The sequence below is a fragment of the Erpetoichthys calabaricus genome, chromosome 5, assembly GCF_900747795.2.
Source record: "Erpetoichthys calabaricus chromosome 5, fErpCal1.3, whole genome shotgun sequence".
NCBI classification, from domain to species: Eukaryota; Metazoa; Chordata; class Cladistia; order Polypteriformes; family Polypteridae; genus Erpetoichthys; species Erpetoichthys calabaricus.
Window position 1 is genome coordinate 239,047,004 of NC_041398.2, and position 26,331 is coordinate 239,073,334.

Below are 26,331 nucleotides of genomic sequence, written 5' to 3' on the forward strand. Positions count from 1 at the left end.
CTTTTTCCACATTTTGTTATGTTACAGCCTTATTCCAAAATGGATTAAATTCATTTTTTTCCTCAGAATTCTACACACAACACCCCATAATGACAACGTGAAAAAAGTTTACTTGAGGTTTTTGCAAATTTATTAAAAATAAAAAAACTGAGAAATCCCATGTCCATAAGTATTCACAGCCTTTGCTCAATACTTTGTCGATGCCCGTTTGGCAGCAATTCCAGCCTCAAGTCTTTTTGAATATGATGCCACAAGCTTGGCACACCTATCCTTGGCCAGTTTCGCCCATTCCTCTTTGCAGCACCTCTCAAGCTCCATCAGGTTGGATGGGAAGCGTCGGTGCACAGCCATTTTAAGATCTCTCCAGAGATGTTCAATCAGATTCAAGTCTGGGCTCTGGCTGGGCCACTCAAGGACATTCACAGAGTTGTCCTGAAGCCACTCCTTTGATATCTTGGCTGTGTGCTTATGGTCGTTGTCCTGCTGAAAGATGAACCGTCGCCCCAGTCTGAGGTCAAGAGCGCTCTGGAGCAGGTTTTCATCCAGGATGTCTCTGTACATTGCTGCGGTCATCTTTCCCTTTATCCTGACTAGTCTCCCAGTCCCTGCTGCTGAGAAACATCCCCACAGCATGATGCTGCCACCACCATGCTTCACTGTAGGGATGGTATTGGCCTGGTGATGAGCGGTGCCTGGTTTCCTCCAAACGTGACGCCTGGCATTCACACCAAAGAGTTCAATCTTTGTCTCATCAGACCAGAGAATTTTCTTTCTCATTGTCTGAGAGTCCTTCAGGTGCCTTTTGGCAAACTCCAGGCGGGCTGCCATGTGCCTTTTACTAAGGAGAGGCTTCCGTCTGGCCACTCTACCATACAGGCCTGATTGGTGGATTGCTGCAGAGATGGTTGTCCTTCTGGAAGGTTCTCCTCTCTCCACAGAGCACCTCTGGAGCTCTGACAGAGTGACCATCGGGTTCTTGGTCACCTCCCTGACTAAGGCCCTTCTCCCCCGATCGCTCAGTTTAGATGGCCGGCCAGCTCTAAGAAGAGTCCTGGTGGTTTCGAACTTCTTCCACTTATGGATGATGGAGGCCACTGTGCTCATTGGGAACTTCAAAGCAGCAGAAATTTTTCTGTAACCTTCCCCAGATTTGTGCCTCGAGACAATCCTGTGTCGGAGGTCTACAGACAATTCCTTTGACTTCATGCTTGGTTTGTGCTCTGACATGAACTGTCAACTGTGGGACCTTCTATAGACAGGTGTGTGCCTTTCCAAATCATGTCCAGTCAACTGAATTTACCACAGGTGGACTCCAATTAAGCTGCAGAAACATCTCAAGGATGATCAGGGGAAACAGGATGCACCTCAGCTCAATTGTGAGCTTCATGGCAAAGGCTGTGAATACTTATGTACATGTGCTTTCTCAGCTTTTTTATTTTTAATAAATTTGCAAAAACCTCAAGTAAACTTTTTTCACGTTGTCATTATGGGGTGTTGTGTGCAGAATTCTGAGGAAAAAAATGAATTTAATCCATTTTGGAATAAGGCTGTAACATAACAAAATGTGGACAAAGTGATGCGCTGTGAATACTTTCCTGATGCACTGTATGTGTAACAAAGAAAAATGTTAGCTTCTTAAATACGCAGACCCCAGTGGATGTGTTTTAAACGGATCGTCCTCCACTGCTCCCTACACCTGGGCACTTCACAGGGTACCCTAAAGTTGTATGCTGCACAGGTGTCCGCTATGTGAGCTCGGCCAAACGGTGGGCCTCACTTCCGAGTGATCCAATGGAGGGGACGGAGTCAGCAACCACAACACTGCTCAGTGCGTCGCCTCAAGGCCGTGGCCACCCAAGCTGCATATAATAACCCTTTGCATGTACATGACCGGCGGCTTTGCTCTTCTTCGGTGTTAAGTTCCAAGTTTCCCAACCAAATTGTTCCCAGCTGTCATTTCATGGTGTGTTGCATAACAGTGGACTTGTGCTCCGCTTCGTAGAACTGCGTGAAGAAATCTCCTCTAAGGTTTGCCTCCCACAGCGTCCTCTGCTTCCCAGTGATGTTGAATGGTGAGAAAATGACCTTCTTATTATAGATCTTAAATCCCATAAATGGCAGAGCCGTGGCAGATGTTACTTCGGAGTGGTGGCAGGCTGCCTTCTGCGAAGCCAAATTTTGCTTCCATATGTCGACTTTCCACACAATTTCTGCCGTCTTTTCCTCATTTTGTTCTCTGCTGTGCTTTTATTAATGGTTGTCTCCACACCAGGGGCCTCAAGTATTAAACTTTGATTAGATTAAATACTAAAATTTGGCTTTCAGTGAAAAAGGCAAAAATGGCGTACTCACAAAAACATTGGGTTTTTAAAACCATACATACTGTATTTAAAAATCTCAAATCAACTTAAACCAATACATGCATGCGCACGCTTATAGATAGATAGATAGATAGATAGATAGATAGATAGATAGATAGATAGATAGATAGATAGATAGATAGATAGATAGAATTGAAAGGCACTATATGTTAGATAGATAGATAGATAGATAGATAGATAGATAGATAGATAGATAGATAGATAGATAGATAGATAGATAGATAGATAGATAGATAGATAGATAGATAGATAGATAGATAGATAGATAGAATTGAAAGGCACTATATGTTAGATAGATAGATAGATAGATAGATAGATAGATAGATAGATAGATAGATAGATAGATAGATAGATAGATAGATAGATAGAATTGAAAGGCACTATATGTTAGATAGATAGATAGATAGATAGATAGATAGATAGATAGATAGATAGATAGATAGATAGATAGATAGATAGATAGATAGATAGATAGAATTGAAAGGCACTATATGTTAGATAGATAGATAGATAGATAGATAGATAGATAGATAGATAGATAGATAGATAGATAGATAGATAGATAGATAGATAGATAGATAGATAGAATTGAAAGGCACTATATGTTAGATAGATAGATAGATAGATAGATAGATAGATAGATAGATAGATAGATAGATAGATAGATAGATAGATAGATAGATAGATAGATAGATAGATAGAATTGAAAGGCACTATATGTTAGATAGATAGATAGATAGATAGATAGATAGATAGATAGATAGATAGATAGATAGATAGATAGATAGATAGATAGATAGATAGATAGGAAAGGCACTATATAATAGATAGATATATTTTTATTATAAAGAAGACAGAAGTTTGAAGCTAAGGCAGTTTTACTCACTGGCTGCGGTACCTGAGCCAGTGACGTGCAAGTAGGAATTTCACTGTCACCATCTGTCAATAACCATCTACGCTACTGGTCAAACATTTTAGAACACCTCAGTTTTTCCAGTTTTTCTTTAGATTTAATAAGCTGAAATGCTGTGAGTGACGTACAACGGTGAAAAGGTTAGCAGTAAACTGCTAGAGGTTTAAATTTAAAGTTTAGGTTCACAGAAACTGAACAAAAAAGGGAAATATCAAAATATTACAAATAGGCCTTCTTCAGGGAACAACTAACAGCTTACAACCTACAGATGTCCCGCAGCAATTAAAGGAAATGAAGCCTCGCAAGTTGAAGCAAACAATTTGCACAGGTGTCCCAACTTCTGTTGATTACTTAAAAACCCTCCTGTGTTTCTTAAAGCAGAATTTGTAGTACTAGGGTGTTGTACCGTAGTGAATGTAGTGAGAAGTCAAGCAAAATGACAATATGCCAGCTTTCGAAAACCCCCCCATTGTTTATGCCTCTTATATATTTAGGCCAACATTTAACATAACTAAGAAAATGCTTCGACCGATTTAACATAACCTTACGAACTAATAAACTCAATTGCCTGAAGAAGGGGCCTGAGTTGCCTTGAAAGCTGGCATATTGTAATCTTTTTAGTTAGCCAATAAAAGGTGTCATTTTGCTTGACTTCTCACTTAAAGCTGAGTTGGAACAGACTGTGTTACTGCACCCTGTGAAGTACAACTTGGAGAATATTCCAGTGATAATGGAAAGAAAACAGAAATTAACAAAATAAAATAATTACCCTTAGAGGAGTAGGCCTTACATTTAGAGAAACTGAATAAAAAAATGAAAGTGTCAGTGAGGCCAGTGGTGTCCGACACAATCCAAAGGCACTTAGAAACTGAAAGAAACTCTGATAGGAGGAGATCTGGCAGAGTCAAAGTCACCAGCCAATCAGAAGACAAGTTTCTGAGGGTCACCAGCTGGTGTGATCACAGGGGCCTCACAGCACAACAGTGCAGGTCGACAAACGCAGGGTGTCAGTGTGTACTGTGAAGAGGAGACTTTGTGCTGCAGGTTTGACAGGGCGAGTGGCAACAAGAAAGCCATTCCAAAAAAAGACAGAATAGGGGGGCCTGTGGACCACTGCAGACTGGAAGAAAGTCATATGGACTGATGAATCAAAATCTGAAATCTTCTGTTCATTACACAGGGTGTTTGTACTCCGTCGAGTTGGTGATGGTGATGGTTCCTCAGTGTGTGACACCAACTGTCAAACGTGGAGGAGGAACTGTGATGGTCTGAGGTAGGCAGATCATAAACTGGGATTAATCTGTAGTCAGAGGGACAAGAAATAATTTGAATATTCCATTTATAGTTTAGCTTGTGGGGGTTATAATCAAACCCCTCTCCACACCATTGTTTATGTGCTAATACATTTAGGAAAACATTTAACATATCTAAGAAAATCCATCTATCCATCCATTATCCATCTCGCTATATCCTAACTACAGGGTCACGGGGGTCTGCTGGAGCCAATCCCAGTCAACTCAGGCCAGGAAACAAACCCCGGGCAGGACGCCAGCCCACCGCAGGGCACACACACACACACACACACACACACCAAGCACACACTAGGGCCAATTTAGAATCTCCAATCCACCTAACCTGCATGTCTTTGGACTGTGGGAGGAAACCGGAGCGCCCGGAGGAAACCCACGCAGACACGGGGAGAACATGCAAACTCCACGCAGGGAGGACCCGGGAAGTGAACCTCAGGTCTCCTAACTGCGAGGCAGCAGCGCTACCCACTAAGAAAATACTTCTATCAATTTAACTAACAAATGGCTCTTACGATTAGTTTCATCAGTCCACAAAACAGTTTTACTAACAGTGCAGTGGAGTGTCAAGGTGGTCTTTGGCAAACGTCAGGCAATGGTTCCTTCAAGCCTTTTACCGTTACTCTATTGTCCTTTTTCACCTCACTTATCATTCTGCATTTTGCCTTTTAAGTCATCTCATCTTCTCAAGACAGTAGCCACAGCACGAAATCATCACCGGTTTTGCACAGTATAATGGGGTAAATGAACAGGCAGGACAAAAGCGAAATGGTTAGGGTGCCAAACAGGCAAAACCCCATCTAAATCGAACAAAAACTCAACAAAACCAAAAAACCAAAGTGGCTCGGTGAACAAAACCTGGAAATTTGGAGTCCATGGCCAGGAAACTCCCCATTGAGAACTTGTGGTCAATCCTCAAGAGACGGGTGGACAAACAAAAACCCATCAATTCTGACAAACTCCAAGCATTGATTCTGCCAGAATGGGCTGCCATCAGTCAGGATTGGGCCCAGAAGTTGATTGCCAGCCTGCCAGGGTGAATTACAGAGGTCTTGAAAAAGAAAGAAGGGCCAACACTGCAAATATGGACTCTGCATGTCATTGCCAATAAAAGCCTCTGAAACTTCTGAAATGCTGTAATTCTACTTCAGTGCACCACAGAAACATCTGAAACAAAGATCTAAAAACACTGAAGCAGCAAACTCTGTGAAAACCAACACTTGGGTCACTCTCAGAACTTTTGGCCACATCTGTAATCAAAAAATTTAATGAAACTGAAGTATAATGACTACCTGTAAAAATTTACATCCATGATTTCTGTTTAGGGCGGCACAGTGGCGCAGTGGGTTGCACTGCTGCCTCGCAGTTAGGAAACCTGAGGTTCGCTTCCCGAGTCCTCCCTGTGTGCAGTTTGCATGTTCTCCCCGTGTCTGCGTGGGTTTCCTCCCACAGTCCAAAGACATGCAGTTTAGGTGGATTGGAGATTCTAAATTGGCCCTAGTGTGTGCTAGGTGTGTGTGAGTGTGTCCTGCGGTGGGTTGGCACCCTGCCCAGGGTTGGTTCCTGCCTTGTGCCCTGTGTTGGCTGGGATTGGCTCCAGCAGACCCCCGTGACCCTGTGTTCGGATTCAGCGGGTTGGAAAATGGATGGATGGATGGATTTCTGTTTATTGTATCTTTGCTAATTTATGCAAAGTCTGCAGTATTTCCATCCAATCAATGCACTTTGTTACCAGCAAGAGACCAACTATGGCGAATGATGTCTTCAATGTGTACAAGAACAACACAATAGTTTATGTGTTACTAGTTCACTAGATTATTTTAAATTAGATGAAGTTCAGACCTTATTATAAGAAAAATGTATTCATAAATTCAATGTGACCTGTAGGGGGCGCACCTGCACCTCAAACACCCAAACACAACCAAACAACACAGTCGCAGTTTAGAGTAAAGAGGTTTTGATCTAAAAAAATACCTTTCATGGGTTTTTATCAGGCCTGGTACATCAGTCACAATTCCATTTAATTTCTTTTCTTTCCTTTTCCACCTCCACTTTCCTCCAAACAAGTCTTGTCCATCTCTTCCCGACTCTGACTGCTGGATCAGGTGGAATGACTGCTTTTCAACACAAACCCTTGAGTACGTCTGGTGCCACCTGCAGGACTGCCACCTTAAAGCACTTCCAGCTTCCAGTGGAACCTCCCCGCAACCCAGCAGCTCCCCCTAGTGCATGGGTGTTGAACTCCGGTCCTTGAGAGACGCAGTGGCTGCAGGTTTTCATTCTAACCATCTCCTTAATTAGTGACCAGTTTTTGCTGCTAATTAACTTCTTTTGCCTTAGTTTTAATTAGCTTGACTCAGACCCCTTAGTTGTCTCTTTTCCTTAATTAGCAGCCAAACAATAATGAGACACAAAACAAGCTGAAGATTCTTTTATGACTGCACAGTCGGGACCTTTGTTTTGCGTCTCATAAGTAGGATGGCACCATTTTTACAGCACAGTGTCACCGTCACTGCACTGGGGCATTGGGATTCACATTCAGACCACAGGGTAAGCGCCCCCTGCTGGTCTCAACAACACTCCTTCCAGCAGCAACCCAAGCTTTTCCTAGATCAGGGGTCCTGAACTCCAGTTGTGTTGGGCCGCAGTGGCTGCAGGTTTTCATTCTAACCATCTCCTTAATTAGTGACCAGTTTTTGCTACAGTAATTTTTTTTTTGCCTTCACTTTAATTCACTTAATTCAGGCCTCTTTGTTGTTTCTTTTTCCTTAATTAGCAGCCAAACAATAATATGACATGAAACAAGCCACCACATGACCAGCTAACCTGTGCCCATCACATAATATCTGAAAATAAAGAAAGGTGAAGGTCTCAGTAAGGTTGATCTCTCAGGTCACCAAAACAATTTAATTGTGTTCTTAGAAAAAAACAGAAAAATCAACAGTTTTGGAAATGTCTGCTGTGGCAGAATGAGAGCAGCAACAAGCCATCCATCCATCCATCCATCCATCCATTGTCTCCCGCTTATCCGAGGTCGGGTCGCGGGGGCAGCAGCTTGAGCAGAGATGCCCAGACTTCCCTCTCCCCGGCCACTTCTTCTAGCTCTTCCAGGAGAATCCCGAGGTGTTCCCAGGCCAGCCGGGAGACATAGTCCCTCCAGCGTGTCCTGGGTCTTCCCCGGGGCCTCCTCCCGGTTAGACGTGCCCAGAACACCTCACCAGGGAGGCGTCCAGGAGGCATCCTGATCAGATGCCCGAGCCACCTCATCTGACTCCTCTCGATGCGGAGGAGCAGCGGCTCTACTCTGAGCCCCTCCCTGATGACTGAGCTTCTCACCCTATCTTTAAGGGAGAGCACAGACACCCTGCGGAGGAAACTCATTTCAGCTGCTTGTATTCGCAATCTCGTTCTTTAGGTCACTACCCATAGCTCATGACCATAGGTGAGGGTAGGAACATAGATCGACTGGTAAATTGAGAGCTTTGCCTTGCGGCTCAGCTACTTTTTCACCACGACAGACCAATGCAGAGCCCTCACACTGCGGACGCCGCACCGATCCGCCTGTCGATCTCACGCTCAATTCTTCCCTCACTCGTGAACAAGACCCCGAGATACTTGAACTCCTCCACTTGAGGCAGGATCTCGCTCCCAACCCTGAGAGGGCACTCAACCCTTTTCCGGCTGAGGACCATGGTCTCGGATTTGGAGGTGCTGATTCCCATCCCAGCCGCTTCACACTCAGCTGCGAACCGATCCAGAGAGAGCTGAAGATCACGGCCTGATGAAGCAAACAGGACAACATCATCTGCAAAAAGCAGTGACCCAATCCTGAGTCCACCAAACCGGACCCCCTCAACGCCCTGGCTGCGCAAGCCATAGAATTAAATAACGGGTTTAATTAACAACAAGAATCAGCTTCTTATTAAGAGATTGGTTGGAGTGAAATTGGTTGGAGTTTGAAATCCCAGTTTAGCTGGTCATCTGTCGGCTCGTTTCACATCTCATTTCTGTTTGGCTGCCATTTCATGAAGAAAAGAATCAAATCAGAGGACTGAATCTTTAAAAACATGGCTATTAAAATGAAGGGAAAAGAAGTTCATTAGCAGTGAAGATTGGTCACTGATTAGGAAAAGGGTTAGAATGAAAACCTGCAGCCACTGCGGCCCACCAGGCCCAGAGTTCGACACCCCTGCCCTAGTGGCACCCAAGAACTCCAATAAAAGTGCCCAGGAAAAGTACAACTGCCTTGCAGCCCTGCAGGTATCCAAATGAGAGCCATACCGGAGGGCCACTGCCACTTGGCATACCAGGGGAACACAAATCCTGTCTCCTTCCCTCATAATGTGAGGGAATAATGTGAATTTCCCATTGGGATTAATAAAGTATCTATCTATCTATCTATCTATCTATCTATCTATCTATCTATCTATCTATCTATCTATCTATCTATCTATCTATCTATCTATCTATCTATCTATCTATCTATCTATCTATCTATCTATCTATCTATCTATCTAATGGCCCTGCAGTAAATACCTTTCAAACCAACCCATGTTGGCATGCCCGTCCATCCATGTCTTTCCTTCATCATGACTTTCTGGCTGAGTAAGGAACCATCCACCATGGCCAGGGTGCCAATCAGCTCATGCCTTCTATGACGGCATACTTTTTCTTGCCAGTGTACCATCATCCACAGTCATGAAAAATGTCATTTGTCGCGCCTGCTTGACCAAAGCGACCTCCTAATTTCGTGAACGCTAACATCTGCATACTTGCCTGTGACATTAAGATGTAGGAGGCAGTCTTGCCCATTAGATTAAAAAGCCTCTGTTTGCATGCCGGTTCAGATGTTTTGTCGATGATTACATTGGTGGAGATGGTTAATTTACTGATGTCCTACCTCTGCTGAGTTATTAGACACAACAACCGCGCAAGACGCTAATTTAGTTACTGGCACTCCGTCCCCTACCATTGAGTGCCATTTCAGTTTAATTGCATTTAAAGCACTGGGTGACAGTCTTGTCACAGCAGACATGAAGTGACACGCATGGGCAGGATGTGTTGGCATTGGCACAGGAGCATGTAAATAATAAAGATCTTGAGACTCTTAGAAGGAATTGTGCCAGCAAGGCTGAATAAACCTCATTTATAAAAAGAAACAAGCTTGTTGGCCATTTGGGTGCTTTCAGGAAGAAAGCGAGCAGGAATGAGAGGCTTTATTTTCCTTATCATTTTTTCCATTTTTTTTGTTTTTTTGCACTGCAGCTGAATTCTGTAATGACAGCTTTGAAAACAGCGAGGGCACCAACCGTGGTTGTCGTCTCCTTTAATTGTCCAGAGACCGCAATTCAAATAAAGGAAAACAAAAAAGACGCTTGTAAGCCTTTGTCCTTTCAGAGGGGATGTCAGGCAAATGAACAAAGGGGTGCCGTTTCTAGCGGAGCTCCGTCAGGCGGGTGGCCAGAAAAGACGCCTCCTTCTGGGACACCCGGGGTTTTATGGTGGCTGGACAGGAAGGGGCGGGGTTACGTGCCTTAATCGGGTGACTTTTCGACACTCTGGGGAAAGAAGGAGATGTGACAGCGTTAGCGGTAGCCCCCCCCCACTCATCTTGGTGGGTTATTACATACACTCTATTACCAAAAGTCAGTGGCGGACCGTGTATATCACACCTAGGCCTTCAGTAGAGCTCCGTCTGAATCAACCCGCCCCTCAAAAACTAATTTATGGTTATAAAAACCATCGTAATATGCAGAAATACAGTATAAAGAGCCGTCGCATCACAGAAAGATAACTCCTATAGCCACAACAAATGCCTTTATTGAATAGACAGACCAGGGGTGAACAAGTTCCTTTCTACTGCAGCTACAGCCCACGACACACATAAAAAACATCAATAATAACTCATAAACTTGCAATATTATTTAGGAAAATCACAACATTTTACTCACCAAAAATTCAGATTATTTGTAAACAAAATCCATCCTCCTCTCTTTCCTCAAAAACAGTTCAATTACTCTGTCGTACAGATCATCCGTGCGCTTCAGTTCCATCATGAAGTCCCTTTCTATCGCCATCGAAGCTAATGCTGAAAGTCAAACCTGCCCTGTCGTATTTCTGGCATAAGTTTTAATTTGCTTTAGGGCTGAAAATGTCCGTTCGACAGAAGCAGTGGACACGGGAATGCTCACCGCCAAACATACCAATGTGGACAGCTGCCCCATGATGCTCTCATTCAGATTTTTATACAGTAATCCCTCACTATATCGCGCTTCGCCTTTCGCGGCTTCACTCCATCGCGGATTTTATATGTAAGCATATTTAAATATATATCGCGGATTTTTTGCTGGTTCGCGGATTTCTGCGGACAATGGGTCTTTTAATTTCTAGTACATGCTTCCTCAGTTGGTTTGCCCAGTTGATTTCATACAAGGGACGCCATTGGCAGATGGCTGAGAAGCTACCCAACTTACTTTTCTGTCTCTCTTGCGCTGACTTTCTCTGATCCTGACGTAGGGGGTGTGAGCAGGGGGGCTGTTCGCACACCTAGACGATACGGACGCTCGTCTAAAAATGCTGAAAGATTATCTTCACATTGCTACCTTTTGTGCAGCTGCTTCCTGAAACGACATGCTGCACGGTGCTTCGCATACTTAAAAGCTCGAAGGGCACGTATTGATTTTTGATTGAAAAACAAACTCTGTCTCTCTCTGTCTCTCTTTGTCTGCTCCTGACGGAGGGGGTGTGAGCTGCCGCCTTCAACAGCTTTGTGCCGCGGTGCTTCGCATACTTAAAAGAAAAACAGCCCTATTGACTTGTTTGCTAGAGATTGTTTTCTCTATCTATGTGACATTCTGTGCTCCTGACATGCACTCCTTTGAAGAGGAAGATATGTTTGCATTCTTTTAATTGTGAGACAGAACTGTCATCTCTGTCTTGTCATGGAGCACAGTTTAAACTTTTGAAAAAGAGACAAATGTTTGTTTGCAGTGTTTGAATAACGTTCCTGTCTCTCTACAACCTCCTGTGTTTCTGCGCAAATCTGTGACCCAAGCATGACAATATAAAAATAACCATATAAACATATGGTTTCTACTTCGCGGATTTTCTTATTTCGCGGGTGGCTCTGGAACGCAACCCCCGCGATGGAGGAGGGATTACTGTATTACACCATCCTATCCAATCAACGGGTCTGAATACGGTGACGTTGCCGTACGCCTGCTAGAGGGCCCTAGTGAAACCAACTCAAAATCTGATTGGTTGAAGCAACGGTTTAATTGACATCTATTTTGTGTTAGAGGGCCCGCAGAACGGATTGTGAAGGCCTCCTGGCAGACTTCTTTGACTTTGACCCTGCCTGGCAACAAATGATGGCTGAAATGTGATTGGTTAAAAGCTTTAATACGAAAATACATGTCTGGAAGCAGCACAACCATCGGAAAAGCTATGAAAGGAAGCGGACAGACTATTTGGAATTATTTAATAAGTATTCATGGACAAAATATAATTAACATCAGTTTGTAATTCAGATATTTTTTAGGCCAGCAGAGAAGGCCTTGCAGGCCCTGAAGGTCCGCCACCTCCAAAAGTATTGGGACCCCCCCCCCGTCCAAATCTTTGAATTCAGGAGTTCCAATCACTTCCATGGCCACAGGTGTATGACATCGAGCACCCAGGCATGCCGATGGCTTCTACAGACATTTGTGACAGAATGGGTCGCTCTCAGGAGCTCCGTGAACTCAACGTGGCACTGTGATAGGATGCCACCTGTGCTATAAGTCCATTCGTGAAATTTCCTCGCTATTAAATATTCCACGGTCAGCTGTTAGTGGTATTATAATAAAGTGGAAGCAATCAGGAACAACAGCAACTCAGCAACGAAGTGGTAGGCCACGTGAAGTCACAGAGGGGGGACAACACATGCTGAGGTGTGCAGAAGTCACCAACTTCCTGCATAGTCAACAGCTACAGACCTCCAAAAGCTCAAAAACAGTGCAGCATAGACAGAGAGCTTTATGGAGTGGGTCTCCATGGCCGAGCAGCTGCAGCCAAGCCTGACATCACCAAGTGCAATGCAAGGCGTCAGATGCAGTGGTGTAAAGCCCACCGCCACTGGACTCTCAAGAGCAGTGCAGACATGTCCTCTGGAGTGACGAGTCACGTGATCCGATGGACCATTCTGGGTTTGCCAGGAGAACCGGACTTGCCTGACTGCATTGTGCCAAGTGTAAAGTTTGGTGATGGGGGATTATGGTGTGGGGTTGTTTTTCAGGGGTTGGGCTTGGCCCCCTTAGTTCCAGTGAAAGGAACTCTTAATGTTTCAGCATACAAAGCCATTTTGGACAATTTCATGCTCCCAACTTTGTGGGAACAGTTCGGGGATGGCAACATGACTGAGGATCAGTGCACAAAGTGGGGTCTGTAAAGAAATGGAGGAACGAGTTTGGTGTGAAGGAACTTGACTGACCTGCACAGAGAGAGCCCTGACCTCAACTTGATAGAACACCTTTGGGATGAATTAAACCGGAGACTGTGAGAGAGCCAGGTCTTCTTGTCCAACATCAGTGTCTGACCTCACAAATGCTCTCCTGGTCACAAATTCCCATAAACACACTCCTAGTCCTTGTGGAAAGCCTTCCCAGAAGAGTCGAACTTGTTATAGTGGCTAAAGGGTGGGCCAACTCCATATTAAAGCCTATGTATTGAGAATGAGATGTCATTAAAGGTCAAGTGTGTGTAAAGGCAGGCATCCCAATACTTTTGGCAATACAGTGTACCTCGACTGAGCCTGTGAGAAGGTCCTCCAATGTGTATGTGTGTCAACACAAATAAAGTACAAACTAAAAAGTACTTTCCACGTTCTTTTGATCACTTATTCCCTTCCTCATTAATGCCATTCATGTGCGTTAGCATACTGTCATAAAGACGTTCTTCCCCGACACCACATGTGGCGAAAGGTGACAAGGTGATGATCGCCTGAGGCAACACTTTGGTCAGATCAGTATTTTAATGTCACCTTTTTATAGAGATTAAAGAGTAAAGAGGAGACAATGATAAAGAGTTGGGGTCCCAGCCTGGTAACCAAGCATAACTGAACTGCAAAGCAAAGAAACAGCACTCAGTAATTGTGGAGATGTCTTTTTGGACCTGAATTCAGGATGAAACTGACAAAGATGGTGGAGCTTTCAGTTTTCAGTCTTTTTGGCAGGAAGAAGTGGATCCAGGTGGACGGACACCAGAAGTAACATCAGAGGTGTTATAGCAGTCAGTCATCTGGGGCTTCATGCATAAACAGTGCGTGCGCACAAAAATGTTGCGTATGCCCATTTCCACACTCACATCACGAAGTGTGTTTAGTAAAAACTAAACTTGCCGTAAAGTCACACACATTCTCACGCCAGCTCATTCCATTGCGTACACACATTTTCGGCTCAGTTTTGCAAACTGGTGACACCCAGTGTAAAAGCAGTGTTACTATTCCTGCATGGTTTCCCTTTATTTTTTAGATTCACATCCCTGACCTGGCTTTATCAAATACACTGAAAATAACTGCATATCGTTTAAAATTTAAGGCATCTGATTGTGATCATCCTGTAACCATATAATGATGCACAGAATTGCCAAACTATTCCAAATACCATAGCTGATTTAGTGTTGTTACTTTCAGTGCACCACTCGCTGTCTCAGCCTATTTGAACTCACAGTCTATTTGAATCTCTCTCATACAGTATAGCAAACGCTTCAGAGGCTTTCCTGTATGGACTTTCATCATCAAACGTTGCCACTGCATTTGATCATGTTCAGCTCTGACGGGAGAGCGTCCCCCATGTGGGGAGAAGACCTCGTGGCTGTGATGTCTCTGCCAATGAGCAGGTACCCTCTAAAACGTAGCTGCGATCTTTCTTTCAAGAATGACAAATGTTACTCTTTAACAATCTGTTGATGATAATATCTGCCAAACAAACAGGTATCGCTAGCTAAGCAGAGGAAAGGTGCGCTCCAACACATGGTGACAGGTAGACTGACTCGATCAGAGGCTGGAGTGTGAGTGAAGAGAGCCCCGCCCACCTCCCTACTCTTGAGGTCCCGCCTCCCCCTCCTCTCTTGAATTTGCGCAAATAAATTGGTGCCACAAGCGAACTATGATACTTAACATGATGAGAGAAGTCGCAAAATCAACCAGAATGTTCAAACAAATTACAGAAAAAAACCCGATCTAAATCCATTAAGTAGTTCTCTTGTAGCTAGCTACGAGGATTTAAGGTATGCCCCAAAGCTGGCATGTGAGTGAGGAGGGCCAGGGCCCCTAACACCGGCCCGCTGCATCTCTCTCGGATTCACGCAAATCCATCAGTACCACAAGTGAACTATGATACAAAGAGCGATGAGAGAAGTCACAAAATCAACTGGAATGTTCAAGAAAATTATAAATAAAATGACCTAAATCTGTTAAGTAGTTCTCGCGTGAAAAGCTGACAGACATGCAGACAGACATTGGATTTTATATCCATCCATCCATTTTCCAACCCGTTGAATCCGAACACAGGGTCACGGGGGTCTGCTGGAGCCAATCCCAGCCAACACAGGGCACAAGGCAGGAACCAATCCCGGGCAGGGTGCCAACCCACCGCAGGACTGGATTTTATATATAGAGAGATTAAAAAAATCTGAGTGGGATCATCACTGGTGAATCTTTCTGTAAGACTCTCTAGCAAACACACAAGTCTGAGACATTTAGTTGCTGAAAAAATGTAGAAACCGATTTGCATTGGCAGGCTTTTGTTTTAATTATTTCCCATTCTTGTGAAAAAAATCCAATTTATATTTTGGATTTGTGAAAATTGTTATTTTGGGTGGCAGCATCAACAGATGTGAAGTAGGGTAGCTCTCCGTTTAGCTCACCAGCCTGCCAAGTAGCTTACAGTGATAGTGACAGCACAATTATCATTTTACTCCACAGCCCCATAAATTGTAACAATGGAGATTATATAATCACAAAATGTAATGAAATTGAACTATAATGACTTCTTCTTCTTTCGGCTGCTCCCATTAGGGGTTACCACAGAGGATCATCTTCTTCCATATCTTACTGTTCTCGTCATCTTGTTCTGTTACCCCCATCACCTGCATGCATCCATAAACCTTCTCTTAGGCCTTCTTCTTTATTTTCATCTCCATCCTTAACATCCTTCTCCCAATATACCAACATCTCTCTCCTCTGCACATGTCCAAACCAACCCAATCTCGCCTCTCTGACTTTGTCTCCCAACCATCAAAGTTGAGCTGGCCCTCTAATGTCCTCATTTCTAATCCTGTCCATCCTCGTCACACCCAATGCAAATCTTAGCATCTTTAACTCTGCCACCTCCAGCTCTGTCACCATCCCATATAACATAGCTGGTCTCACCACCATCCTGTAGACCTTCTCTTTCACTCTTGCTGATACCCGTCTGTCACAGATCACTCCTGACACTCTTCTCCACCCACTCCACCCTGCCTGCACTCTCTTCTTCACCTCTCTTCCACACTCCCCGTTACTCTGTACTGTGTATTTAAACTCATCCACCTTCGCTCTGTAAAAATTTTCCCATGATTTCTGTTTATTGTATCTTTGCTAATTTATGCAAAGTCTGCAGTATTTCCATCCAATCAGTGCACGTCGTCAGTTGTTACTGCAAGAGACCAACCACAGAGAACCTTTTTAGCATGCAGGCAGTGAAGGTGAAGAGTGTAATTATCAAGTCGTTGATGGTGAAAAACAACTGAGGATGGGATTTGTGGGATCTGAATGTGAGTTTCAATGTAAGCCCATGTGAGAGACGTGGAACTGAATCGGTCTTTAGCAACGCCTTCAACGAACATTGCAGTCATGTTGCCGTATTCAGCATTTAATTTAACTTTCACATGTCTGTGTCTGGGGGCGGCACGGTGGCGCAGTGGTAGCGCTGCTGCTTCACAGTTAGGAGACCTGAGGTTCGCTTCCCGGGTCCTTTGGAGTTTGCATGTTCTCCTCGTGTCCACGTGGGTTTCCTCCCACAGTCCAAAGACATGCAGGTTAGGTGGATTGGCAATTCTAAATTGGCCCTAGTGTGTGCTTGGTGTGTGGGTGTGTTTGTGTGTGTCCTGTGGTGGGTTGGCACCATGCCCGGGATTGGTTCCTGCCTTGTGCCCTGGGATTGTCTCCAGCAGACCCCCGTGACCCTGTGTTCGGATTCAGCGGGTTGGAAAATGGATGGATGGATGGATATCTGTGTCTCCTGCGCTTTGCCAATTTGAGAATTATTATAATAATAATAGTAATAATAATTAATAATAAAATAATAATATTTGAAGGACGGCACAGTGGCACAGTAGGAAGAGCTGCTGCCTCGCAGTTAGAAGACCCGGGTTCACTTCCAGGGTCATCCCTGCATGGAGTTTGCATGTTCTCCCGTGTCTGCTCCGTCTTCCTCTCACAGTCCAAAGACATGTAGGTTGGGTGCATTGGCAATTCTAAATTGTCCCTAGTGTGTGCTTGGTGTGTGTGTGTGTGCCCTGTGGTGGGCTGGCACCCTGTCTGGGATTTGTTCCTGCCTTGTGCCCTGTGCTGACTGGGATTGGCTCCAGCAGACCCTTGTGACCCTGTGTTAGGATATAGCGGGTTGGAAGATGACTGACTGACTGAATAATATTTGAGGATTATTATAATAATAATAGTAATAATAATAACAATAAAATCTATACACTTTGTTTTAAGTAAAACGATTTTATTTACTTCAGTTATAAATGCACTAAAATGCAAAAAATAAATTTTTCTTTAACCACTATTTTCATGGTTATATGTGACTCAATAAAATCATGGAGCACACATAAATTAAAAGATTAAAACAATTTTTGAAACTTGTTTAGCATGGTGAGAATTACATTGTTGTTGCTTTTTTAATATTTTATGATGAAAGTAGCTATTCTATTAATTGATTGACACAACACCAAGCACAGTCTTTCTTTGTCCTTCTTCCTCCGACTCTGGCCATTGAGTAGTGACGACTGGACCCTTTTATAGGACACCCAGGAAGGACTCCAGCTGCCCACCAACCTTTTTCCAGCAGCATTTCCTGGTGTGGCGGAAGTGCTGCCAAGCAGGGCCCAGTAAATGGCCAGGTGCCCCCTGGTGGTGCCCATGGGCCCCAACAGGGTTGAGATTCCAAGCTCCAAATGTAATGTCAGTGTGCTCTGATCTCTGATGGGCATTTGAGAGTCAGTCAGTCTATCAATCAATCAATCAATCAGTTAATGAATCAATCAATCAGTCAGTCACTCAATCAATTAATCACTCAGTCACAATGTCAGTTAATCAGTCAATTGGTCAATCAATCAATCACTCAGTCAGTGTATTGGCCAAATAATCAATTGATCAATCACTCAGTTAATGAATCAATCAATCAGTCAGTCACTCAATCAATCAATCAATCAATCTAACAGTTAATGACTCAATCAAACAATCAGTCAGTCACTTAATCAATCAATCAATTAATCACTCAGTCACAATGTCAGTTAATCAGTCAATTGGTAAATCAATCAATCACTCAGTCAGTGTATTGGCCAAATAATCAATTGATCAATCACTCAGTTAATGAATCAATCAATCAGTCAGTCACTCAATCAATCAATCAATCAATCTAACAGTTAATGACTCAATCAAACAATCAGTCAGTCACTCAATCAATCAATCAATTAATCACTCAGTCACAATGTCAGTTAATCAGTCAATTGGCCAATCAATCAATCACTCAGTCAGTGTATTGGCCAAATAATCAATTGATCAATCAATTAATCAGTTATTCAGCCTCCCAGTCAATCAATTGATCAATCAGTCAGTCACCTAGCCAGTCAATTGAATAATCATTATATAGTGCCATTCACTGTGATTGCCATCACAAAGCCAAGATAAAAGACAGAACGGCAGTAACATAGCATAACACACGCTAACCTGTTTAATCCAGTTCAAGGTCACTCTTGGGGTAGGAGCCTAGAATGGCCTTGTAGAGGGTGCCAATCCATCACTGGGCACGTACCCACCCTCACTCACTCACTCAGTCAGTCAGCCTCACTCCATCAGACCGCAGCAAGCCGAGAAACAGCCGCGCTCTGGGAGTGTAATGGCAGCCCCAACCCTAGCATCAGCCTGTCGAAAGAAATCAGCAGATTGTGCGGAGACCCTGCTGGGCACAATCTGTGGGTAAATGTGCTTGTCGAGGCTCTGTGTGTGTCGCGCATTGTCATGCTCACTAAACAGCTGCCTCTTCAGATCCTGGGGGATCCCAGCATCCTTATATGGCGGCCATGTAGGGGGGCACTGCAGGAGTTTGTGGTTGAAGAGACAGCATTTGTCTGATATTTCATAGTCTGGTGCCATTTTACCTGTGTGCCAAAGGGATGCCATATGCGAGAACCCTGTCACCTGTAGTAGTTAAAGGCACACAGGCAGATGGCGAGCGCAAATACTACAACTTTTATTATAAGGGCCTGCTTTGTCCCTCATGCCAGCAGCTGCCACATGGTGTGTCTCTGCCTACTCTTATTATGCCACTTTCACTTATGGGGATTGTCACATATGCGTGTTGGAGGACCTCCTTACTGAGTCGAGGTATGTAATGACCCACCAGGATAAGAGGGGGCGCTATTGCTCTCAGTACCAAGAAGCCACCTAGTGAGGGCCACTGACCCCCCCCCCGCCCCTTCTGGTTCAGCCCCCACCATAAAAGTCCAGACGTCCTGGAAGGAGACGTCATTATTGGCTCAAGTGACCCGCCGGATGGAGCTCCGCTGGCACTCTGACTTTGGCTCACCAGCCCAACAACTCCTTTGTGTTTACACTTTGAATACCCCACATAACGGGAAGCATGCCCAAGAGCGTTTCTTTCTGTTTTGACCTGTGCTGTCTGCAAACAATAAGCGGGACAACCCAGTTGACACCTTAAATTTTTTTATGTAGTGGCGCTGCCACAGGATCCATCACTGGCACCCAGTTCCAGACTTCTCTTAAATCTGCTGTCCTCTCCTGCCTCCTTGGGCATTGTCCAAATTCAAAGAAAGGGCATCAGTTAGCTTCAATTGGCTCCATGTCTCCATTACCCACCACTGAGGTCATATAACTACACCCTGGCAACTATCCATCCATCCGTCTAGCAATTTTCTGAACCTTCTTTTTTCACCTTCCCAGATATGTGGTGGCACCAGTCCATCACAGGGCACACTCGTATGTGCGTGCGTGTTCTCTTTCACTCTTAATGGGTCAGTTTACATCACATAACCTGGCATTCTCAAACCCGCTTCATCAAAATACAGGGTGGCGCGAGGGCCGAAGCCTATCATTGCAGCACTGGGCACTAGGGAGGAAACAGCCCTGCCCGGGATGCCAGTCCACACAGCTAGTTTACAGTTGACAATTCGCCTAAAGCTGGCGTCACATTGCATTCATGCTGTCATCTTCTGTCCCGGTTACCATGGCGCCAGGACTGCACGGCATGTGGCGTCACCTGAGAGATTTTATAAAAAACGCATTGGTGTGCCATTCTGTTTATAGCTAGAAGACATCCTGGTGTTCAGACTTGCTTTGTTTGATTTTGATTTTGATTTGATATACTTTGTTAATCCCAGAGGGGAAATGATCTTTTTGCATGTCTTTTGGAGGTCAGAGTACAGGATCAGCCATTGCACAGCACCCCATTTCTTTTAATTCCTGATAATTGATTGGTTTGCATTCTTTGGTAATAATTTCCCATTTCCTGGTCCCTCACTGGCAGGGGCAGAGTTAGTAAATTGTTAATCTCCTTAGCTAGCAGGATGCCAGTCCATTACAGGGCCCCCTGTCCTCCGCACAGCCAGGTAATTTTCTTAGCGAGCTTTCAATGACGAGGGATTAAGAGTTAAAAGGGGGATGAAGGAACTACAAGTGTTACGTTATGTGAATGTTCTTCATTTAGCATTCATGGAGCTGAGATTAACAACTACAACACATGTGGAAAGAATTTGTAGTGTCACTTCCTCCTAATTTACTCAATTAACATTCAATAAGCAGGGGATTAGGTGCTAAAAAAAGATGTCTGAAGGCACTGAAAATGTTACTTATTATAATTTACTTGATTAACATTCAAGGGGGAGGGATTAAGAGATAAACAGGGTGTGGAAGGGTCTTGGGGTGCTGCATTATGCTAATTTGCATGATTAGCATTAAAGGGGGAGGGCTTAATAGATCAACAGGATGTGGAATGATCTTGCGGTGTTGCATTATGCTAATTTACATGATTAGCATTAAAGGGGGAGGGATTAATAGATCAACAGGGTGTGGAATGATTTTGCAGTGTTGCATTATGCTAATTTACATGATTAGCATTAAAGGGGGAGGGATTAAGAGATAAACAGGATGTGGAATGATCTTGGGGTGCTGCATTATGCTAATTTACATGATTAGCATTAAAGAGGGAGGGATTAAGAGATAAACAGGGTGTGGAAGGGATGCTAATTTACATGATTAGCATTAAAGGGGGAGGGATTAAGAGATAAACAGGGTGTGAAAGGGTCTTGGGGTGCTGCATTATGCTAATTTGCATGATTAGCATTAAAGGGGGAGGGATTAAGAGATAAACAGGGTGTGGAAGGGTCTTGGGGTGCTGCATTATGCTAATTTGCATGATTAGCATTAAAGGGAATGGATTAAGAGATAAACAGGGTGTGGAATGGTGCTGCATTATGCTAATTTACATGATTATCATTAAAGGGGGAGGGACTAAGAGATCAACAGGGTGTGGAATGACCTTGCGGTGTTGCATTATGCTAATTTACATGATTAGCATTAAAGGGGGAGGGCTTAATAGATCAACAGGGTGTGGAAGGGTCTTGGGGTGCTGCATTATGCTAATTTACATGATTATCATTAAAGGGGGAGGGACTAAGAGATCAACAGGGTGTGGAATGACCTTGCGGTGTTGCATTATGCTAATTTACATGATTAGCATTAAAGGGGGAGGGCTTAATAGATCAACAGGGTGTGGAAGGGTCTTGGGGTGCTGCATTATGCTAATTTACGTGATTAGCATTAAAGGGGAGGGATTAAGAGATAAACAGGGTGTGGAAGGGATGCTAATTTACATGATTATCATTAAAGGGGGAGGGACTAAGAGATCAACAGGGTGTGGAATGACCTTGCGGTGTTGCATTATGCTAATTTACATGATTAGCATTAAAGGGGGAGGGCTTAATAGATCAACAGGGTGTGGAAGGGTCTTGGGGTGCTGCATTATGCTAATTTACGTGATTAGCATTAAAGGGGAGGGATTAAGAGATAAACAGGGTGTGGAAGGGATGCTAATTTACATGATTATCATTAAAGGGGGAGGGACTAAGAGATCAACAGGGTGTGGAATGATCTTGCGGTGTTGCATTATGCTAATTTACGTGATTAGCATTAAAGGGGAGGGATTAAGAGATAAACAGGGTGTGGAAGGGATGCTAATTTACATGATTTGCATTAAAGGGGGAGGGATTAAGAGATCAACAGGGTGTGGAATGATCTTGCAGTGTTGCATTATGCTAATTTACATGATTAGCATTAAAGGGGGAGGGATTAAGAGATACACAGGGTGCGCAAAGAACTTGGGGTGCTGTATTATGCTAATTTACATGGTTAGCACTAAAGGCGGAGGGATTAAGAGATGAAAAGAGTATTTAAATATTTTGGGCCATTACCCTACGCTAATTTACTTAGTTATTCACTTAAATTAAATGACAAGTGTCTATGTGTCCGTCTGGTTGCAATGTCTCTGTCATTCCAAAAGGTGGCACATCATGAACAGTTGTAGTAATAAAATGCATTACCTGTACATTTGTCATTCTAACACAGTGGTTCTCAAACTGTGGGGCGGGCCCCTCAGGGGGGCGTGAAGTAACAAAAAGGGGGGCGCAAAGATGTGATAAAAAGAAAACAAGAATTGAAAATATGAAAAATACATCTATTGAAACCAAAACAAATTCATTTAAACTACATTCTGATACTAGAAAAATAAATATAGAGTTAGATAAATGTCGATAAAAGTTAAGTAGGTATAATAAAATATGCATCTATGATATATCATTTATTTAAAAAGAACAAATTGGTATTAGTGGGCTCCTTTCAAAAAAACGTTAGGGGGGGGCGCGATTAAAACTGTCATGAAAATTCGGGCCGCAAATACTTAAAGGTTGAGAAGCGCTGGTGTAAAGGGTACACAGGGAGGCAGAATGGACAGTTACTGGAGGTGCCCAAGTATTACACACCACCATTTCTAACACACAGATGGTTAACCACAAGCATAATTAGTAATAGTAAAAATGTATAGAATTTTATTTTCTGGTGGTACCCTGTGCCCCATGGCTTCCAGTATAAAACGCCAGGACAAACTATGTTTTTTTTTTAAATGTATAGAAAACAGTTAACTTTAGCAAATACATACAGTATATACCATGTTTGTGAAGAAATAACTTCAACTTGAAAAATACCAAATTTATCCTTTAATCCTTCCTTTAATGGCGATCTGTGCCACCCATTTAAGATGGTTAGAAATCTAAGTAATCAATGCAGATGTCAGTGTTAAGGTTTGCAATGCATATGTTTCTGTTATATGCCATTTGGTATGAGATTCCCAAAAGCAGTGTTAATGTTTGTGATGAGCCATCTGTTAGAATGACAAATGCAATGCATTTTACTACTACTAATGACAGAAACGTAACAAGCGGATGGACATACAGACAGAAAAACAAACACTTGTCCTTTCATTAAAGTGGATTAGCATTAAACCAGAAGGGACTCATTGATAACAACGGGTGTGGAAATATCTTGAGGAGTTACATTTTGATTAGTCTGTCATGGTATTTAAAGATCTTGGGGTGTTGCATTATACTGATTTACTTCATTTTTATTTGTAGAGGGATTAAGTGCTAAATTGGAAAAATATTGGAGTTTGAGGGGAAGGGATTAGGTGATGGGCAGGTCGGTGGTGCGTGGTAGCGCTGCTGCCTCGCAGTTGGGAGACCTGTGCTTCACTTCCCGGGTCCTCCCTGAATGGAGTTTGCATGTTCTCCCCGTGTCTGCGTGGGTTTCCTCCCACAGTCCAAAGACATGCAGGTTAGGTGGATTGGTGATTCTAAATTGGCCCTAGTGTGTGCTTGGTGTGTGGGTGTGTGTCCTGCAGTGGGTTGGCACCCTGCCCTGGATTGGTTCCTGCCTTGTGCCCTGTGTTGGCTGGGATTGGCTCCAGCAGACCCCCGTAACCCTGTGTTCGGATTCAGCGGGTTGGAAAATGGATGGATGGATGGATTAGGTGATTTAAAGGGATAGGGAAATAATTTGGGGTGTTACTTTGTGCTAATTTTCTTAATTAGCATTCAAGAGGGAGAGATTAAGTATTAAAAGAAATGGTGAAGAAGTGTTATGCTACTCTAATGTACGTCATTGTAATTAAAGTGGGAGGGATTAAGTGCTAAAAAGGGCATGGAAAGATCTTAGGGTGCTACATTATGCTAATTTACTTGTCATTCAGGGGGGGATTAAGTGATAAAACAGATCTGGAGGAAACTGGGGGTTGTTATATCAGTCTGACTTACATGATTAGCGTTAACGAGTAGGGATTAAGAGATGAAAGGGGTGCAGAAAGAATTTGGGGTCTGACATTATGATAATTTGCCATTCAAGGGGATTAAGTGTTAATTGGATGGACGGGGCTGTCAAACTCCAGGCCTGGAGGGCCGCAGTGGCTGCAGGTTTTCATTCTAACCCTTCTCCTAATCAGTGACCAGTTTTCATTGCTCATTAACTCCTTTTCCCTTCATTTTAATAGCCCTGTTTGTAAGGAATCAGTCCTCTGATTTGATTCTTTTCTTCATGACATGACAGCCAAACAGAAATGAGACGTGAAACGAGCCGACAGATGACCAGTTAAACTGGGACTTCAAACTCCAACCAGTTTCACTCCAACCAATCTCTTAATAAGAAGCTGATTCTTGCTGTTAATTAAACTCGTTCTTTAATTCCATGGCGTGTTGCTGCTCTCGTTGTGCCACAGCAGACATTACTGAAATTGTTGATTTTTTCTTTTTGCTGTTGAAATGTTTTGAGGACCTGAGCAGATCGACATTCCTGACGCCTTCATCATTCTTTATTTTCAGATACTGTATGATGATCACAGTGTGCTGGTCCTGTTTTGGCTCATTTTGTATCTCATTATTGTTTGGCTGCTAATTAAGGAAAAAGAAATAATTGAGGGGTCTGAGTCTTCAAGAACATCCATCCATTTTCCAACCCGCTGAATCCAAACACAGGGTGACGGGGATCTGCTGGAGCCAATCCCAGCCAACACAGGGCACAAGGCAGGAACCAATCCAGGGCAGGGTGCCAACCCACTGCAGGACACACACCCACACACCAAGCACACACTAGGGCCAATTTAGAATCGCCAATCCACCTAACCAGCATGTCTTTGGACTGTGGGAGGAAACCCACGCAGACATGGGGAGAACATGCAAACTCCACGCAGGGAGGACCCGGGAAGCGAACCCGGGTCTCCTAACTGCGAGGCAGCAGCGCTACCACTGCGCCACCGTGCCGCCCTCTTCAAGAACAAGTCAATTAAAATGAATTCAAAAGAAGTTAACTCTTTGAGGGCTGAATATTTTTTCTCGAAAAAATCATAGTTTCTGAAAAGCAATGGTTTCACACAGAAATCAACATAAAACGTCTGTTGCTGCATGCTGTGGCTGCCAGTTTGCCAAGAATATGCAGCAGGCCTGCGGCCAGGCTGTCTTTGCATGGCTGGGACACGGTTGCAGTACATCGCAATCTGGTTCGTACCTCTTATCATTGTTAAGTGGCAGTCCTCCCTGTCGAATATTGTCAGTACAACGATTAGCTGGGGACCAGTCTGCTGAAGCTGGAACCTCACACTCATTTGCAATCACTTGTATCAAAATCTGAGTCTGACAAGAGATAACAGGCAAAATGTCGTCCACGGAGTATTTTGCTTGACGCATTCGCTTTGATCTGTCGCCAGATGTCAGTGCCATTTTTGCTGTTGTTTGCGCCATGCTACTCATGCGAGTGCAGGAAATCTCAGTCAAACCAATGAATCTAACTTTCCTTCTAGCAACGAGAGTCCAACTAAAACATAACGGTTGGTTTTGTCACAGTTTACAGTCAATTACCATCGTCAACTCCTCCTTTTGACAAAAGTCGACATCAGCCCTGAAAGAGTCAATTAGCAGCAAAAACAGGACACTAATTAAGAAAAGGGTTAGAATGAAAACCTGCAGCCACTGGGGCCCTCCAGGACTGGAGTTTGAGACACCTGTCCTTATAGAATATACCAGGGGTGGCCAACTCTGATCCTCTGATAATGTGTGAAGGGCACAGGTGAGCTGGCCATGTGGCGGCTTGTTTTGTGTCTCATTATTGTCCATCCATCCATTTTCCAACCCGCTGAATCCGAACACAGGGTCACGGGGGTCTGCTGGAGCCAATCCCAGCCAACACAGGGCACAAGGCAGGAACCAATCCCGGACAGGGTGCCAACCCACTGCAGGACACACACAAGCACACCAAGCGCCAATTTAGAATCACCAATCCACCTAACCTGCATGTCTTTGGACTGTGGGAGGAAACCCACGCAGACATGAGGAGAACATGCAAACTCCACGCAGGGAGGACCTGGGAAGCGAACCT

The 26,331-nt window shown here is 43.8% G+C and overlaps 1 protein-coding gene and 2 long non-coding RNA genes across 7 annotated transcripts in view; 2 read left to right on the forward strand and 1 right to left on the reverse strand.

The window, feature by feature from the left end:
• The window catches only part of tmem154 (transmembrane protein 154), a 73,496-nt gene that overhangs the window by 41,900 nt on the left and 5,265 nt on the right, over positions 1-26,331 (forward strand). The window lies entirely within an intron of this gene.
• LOC127527935 (uncharacterized) lies at positions 20,781-24,337 on the forward strand. Its single transcript, XR_007935120.1, has 3 exons — positions 20,781-21,242; positions 23,497-23,596; positions 23,939-24,337. It is a non-coding gene; the product is annotated as an uncharacterized LOC127527935 (long non-coding RNA).
• On the reverse strand, positions 21,099-21,830 carry LOC127527930 (uncharacterized). Of its 3 annotated transcripts, XR_007935110.1 has the most exons (4): positions 21,785-21,799; positions 21,560-21,640; positions 21,398-21,478; positions 21,099-21,244 (listed from the first exon to the last, which is right to left on the reverse strand). It is a non-coding gene; the product is annotated as an uncharacterized LOC127527930 (long non-coding RNA). The 3 variants fall into 3 exon arrangements; XR_007935111.1 differs by lacking the exon at positions 21,398-21,478 and having other exon boundaries at positions 21,785-21,830; XR_007935112.1 differs by lacking the exon at positions 21,560-21,640 and having other exon boundaries at positions 21,785-21,827.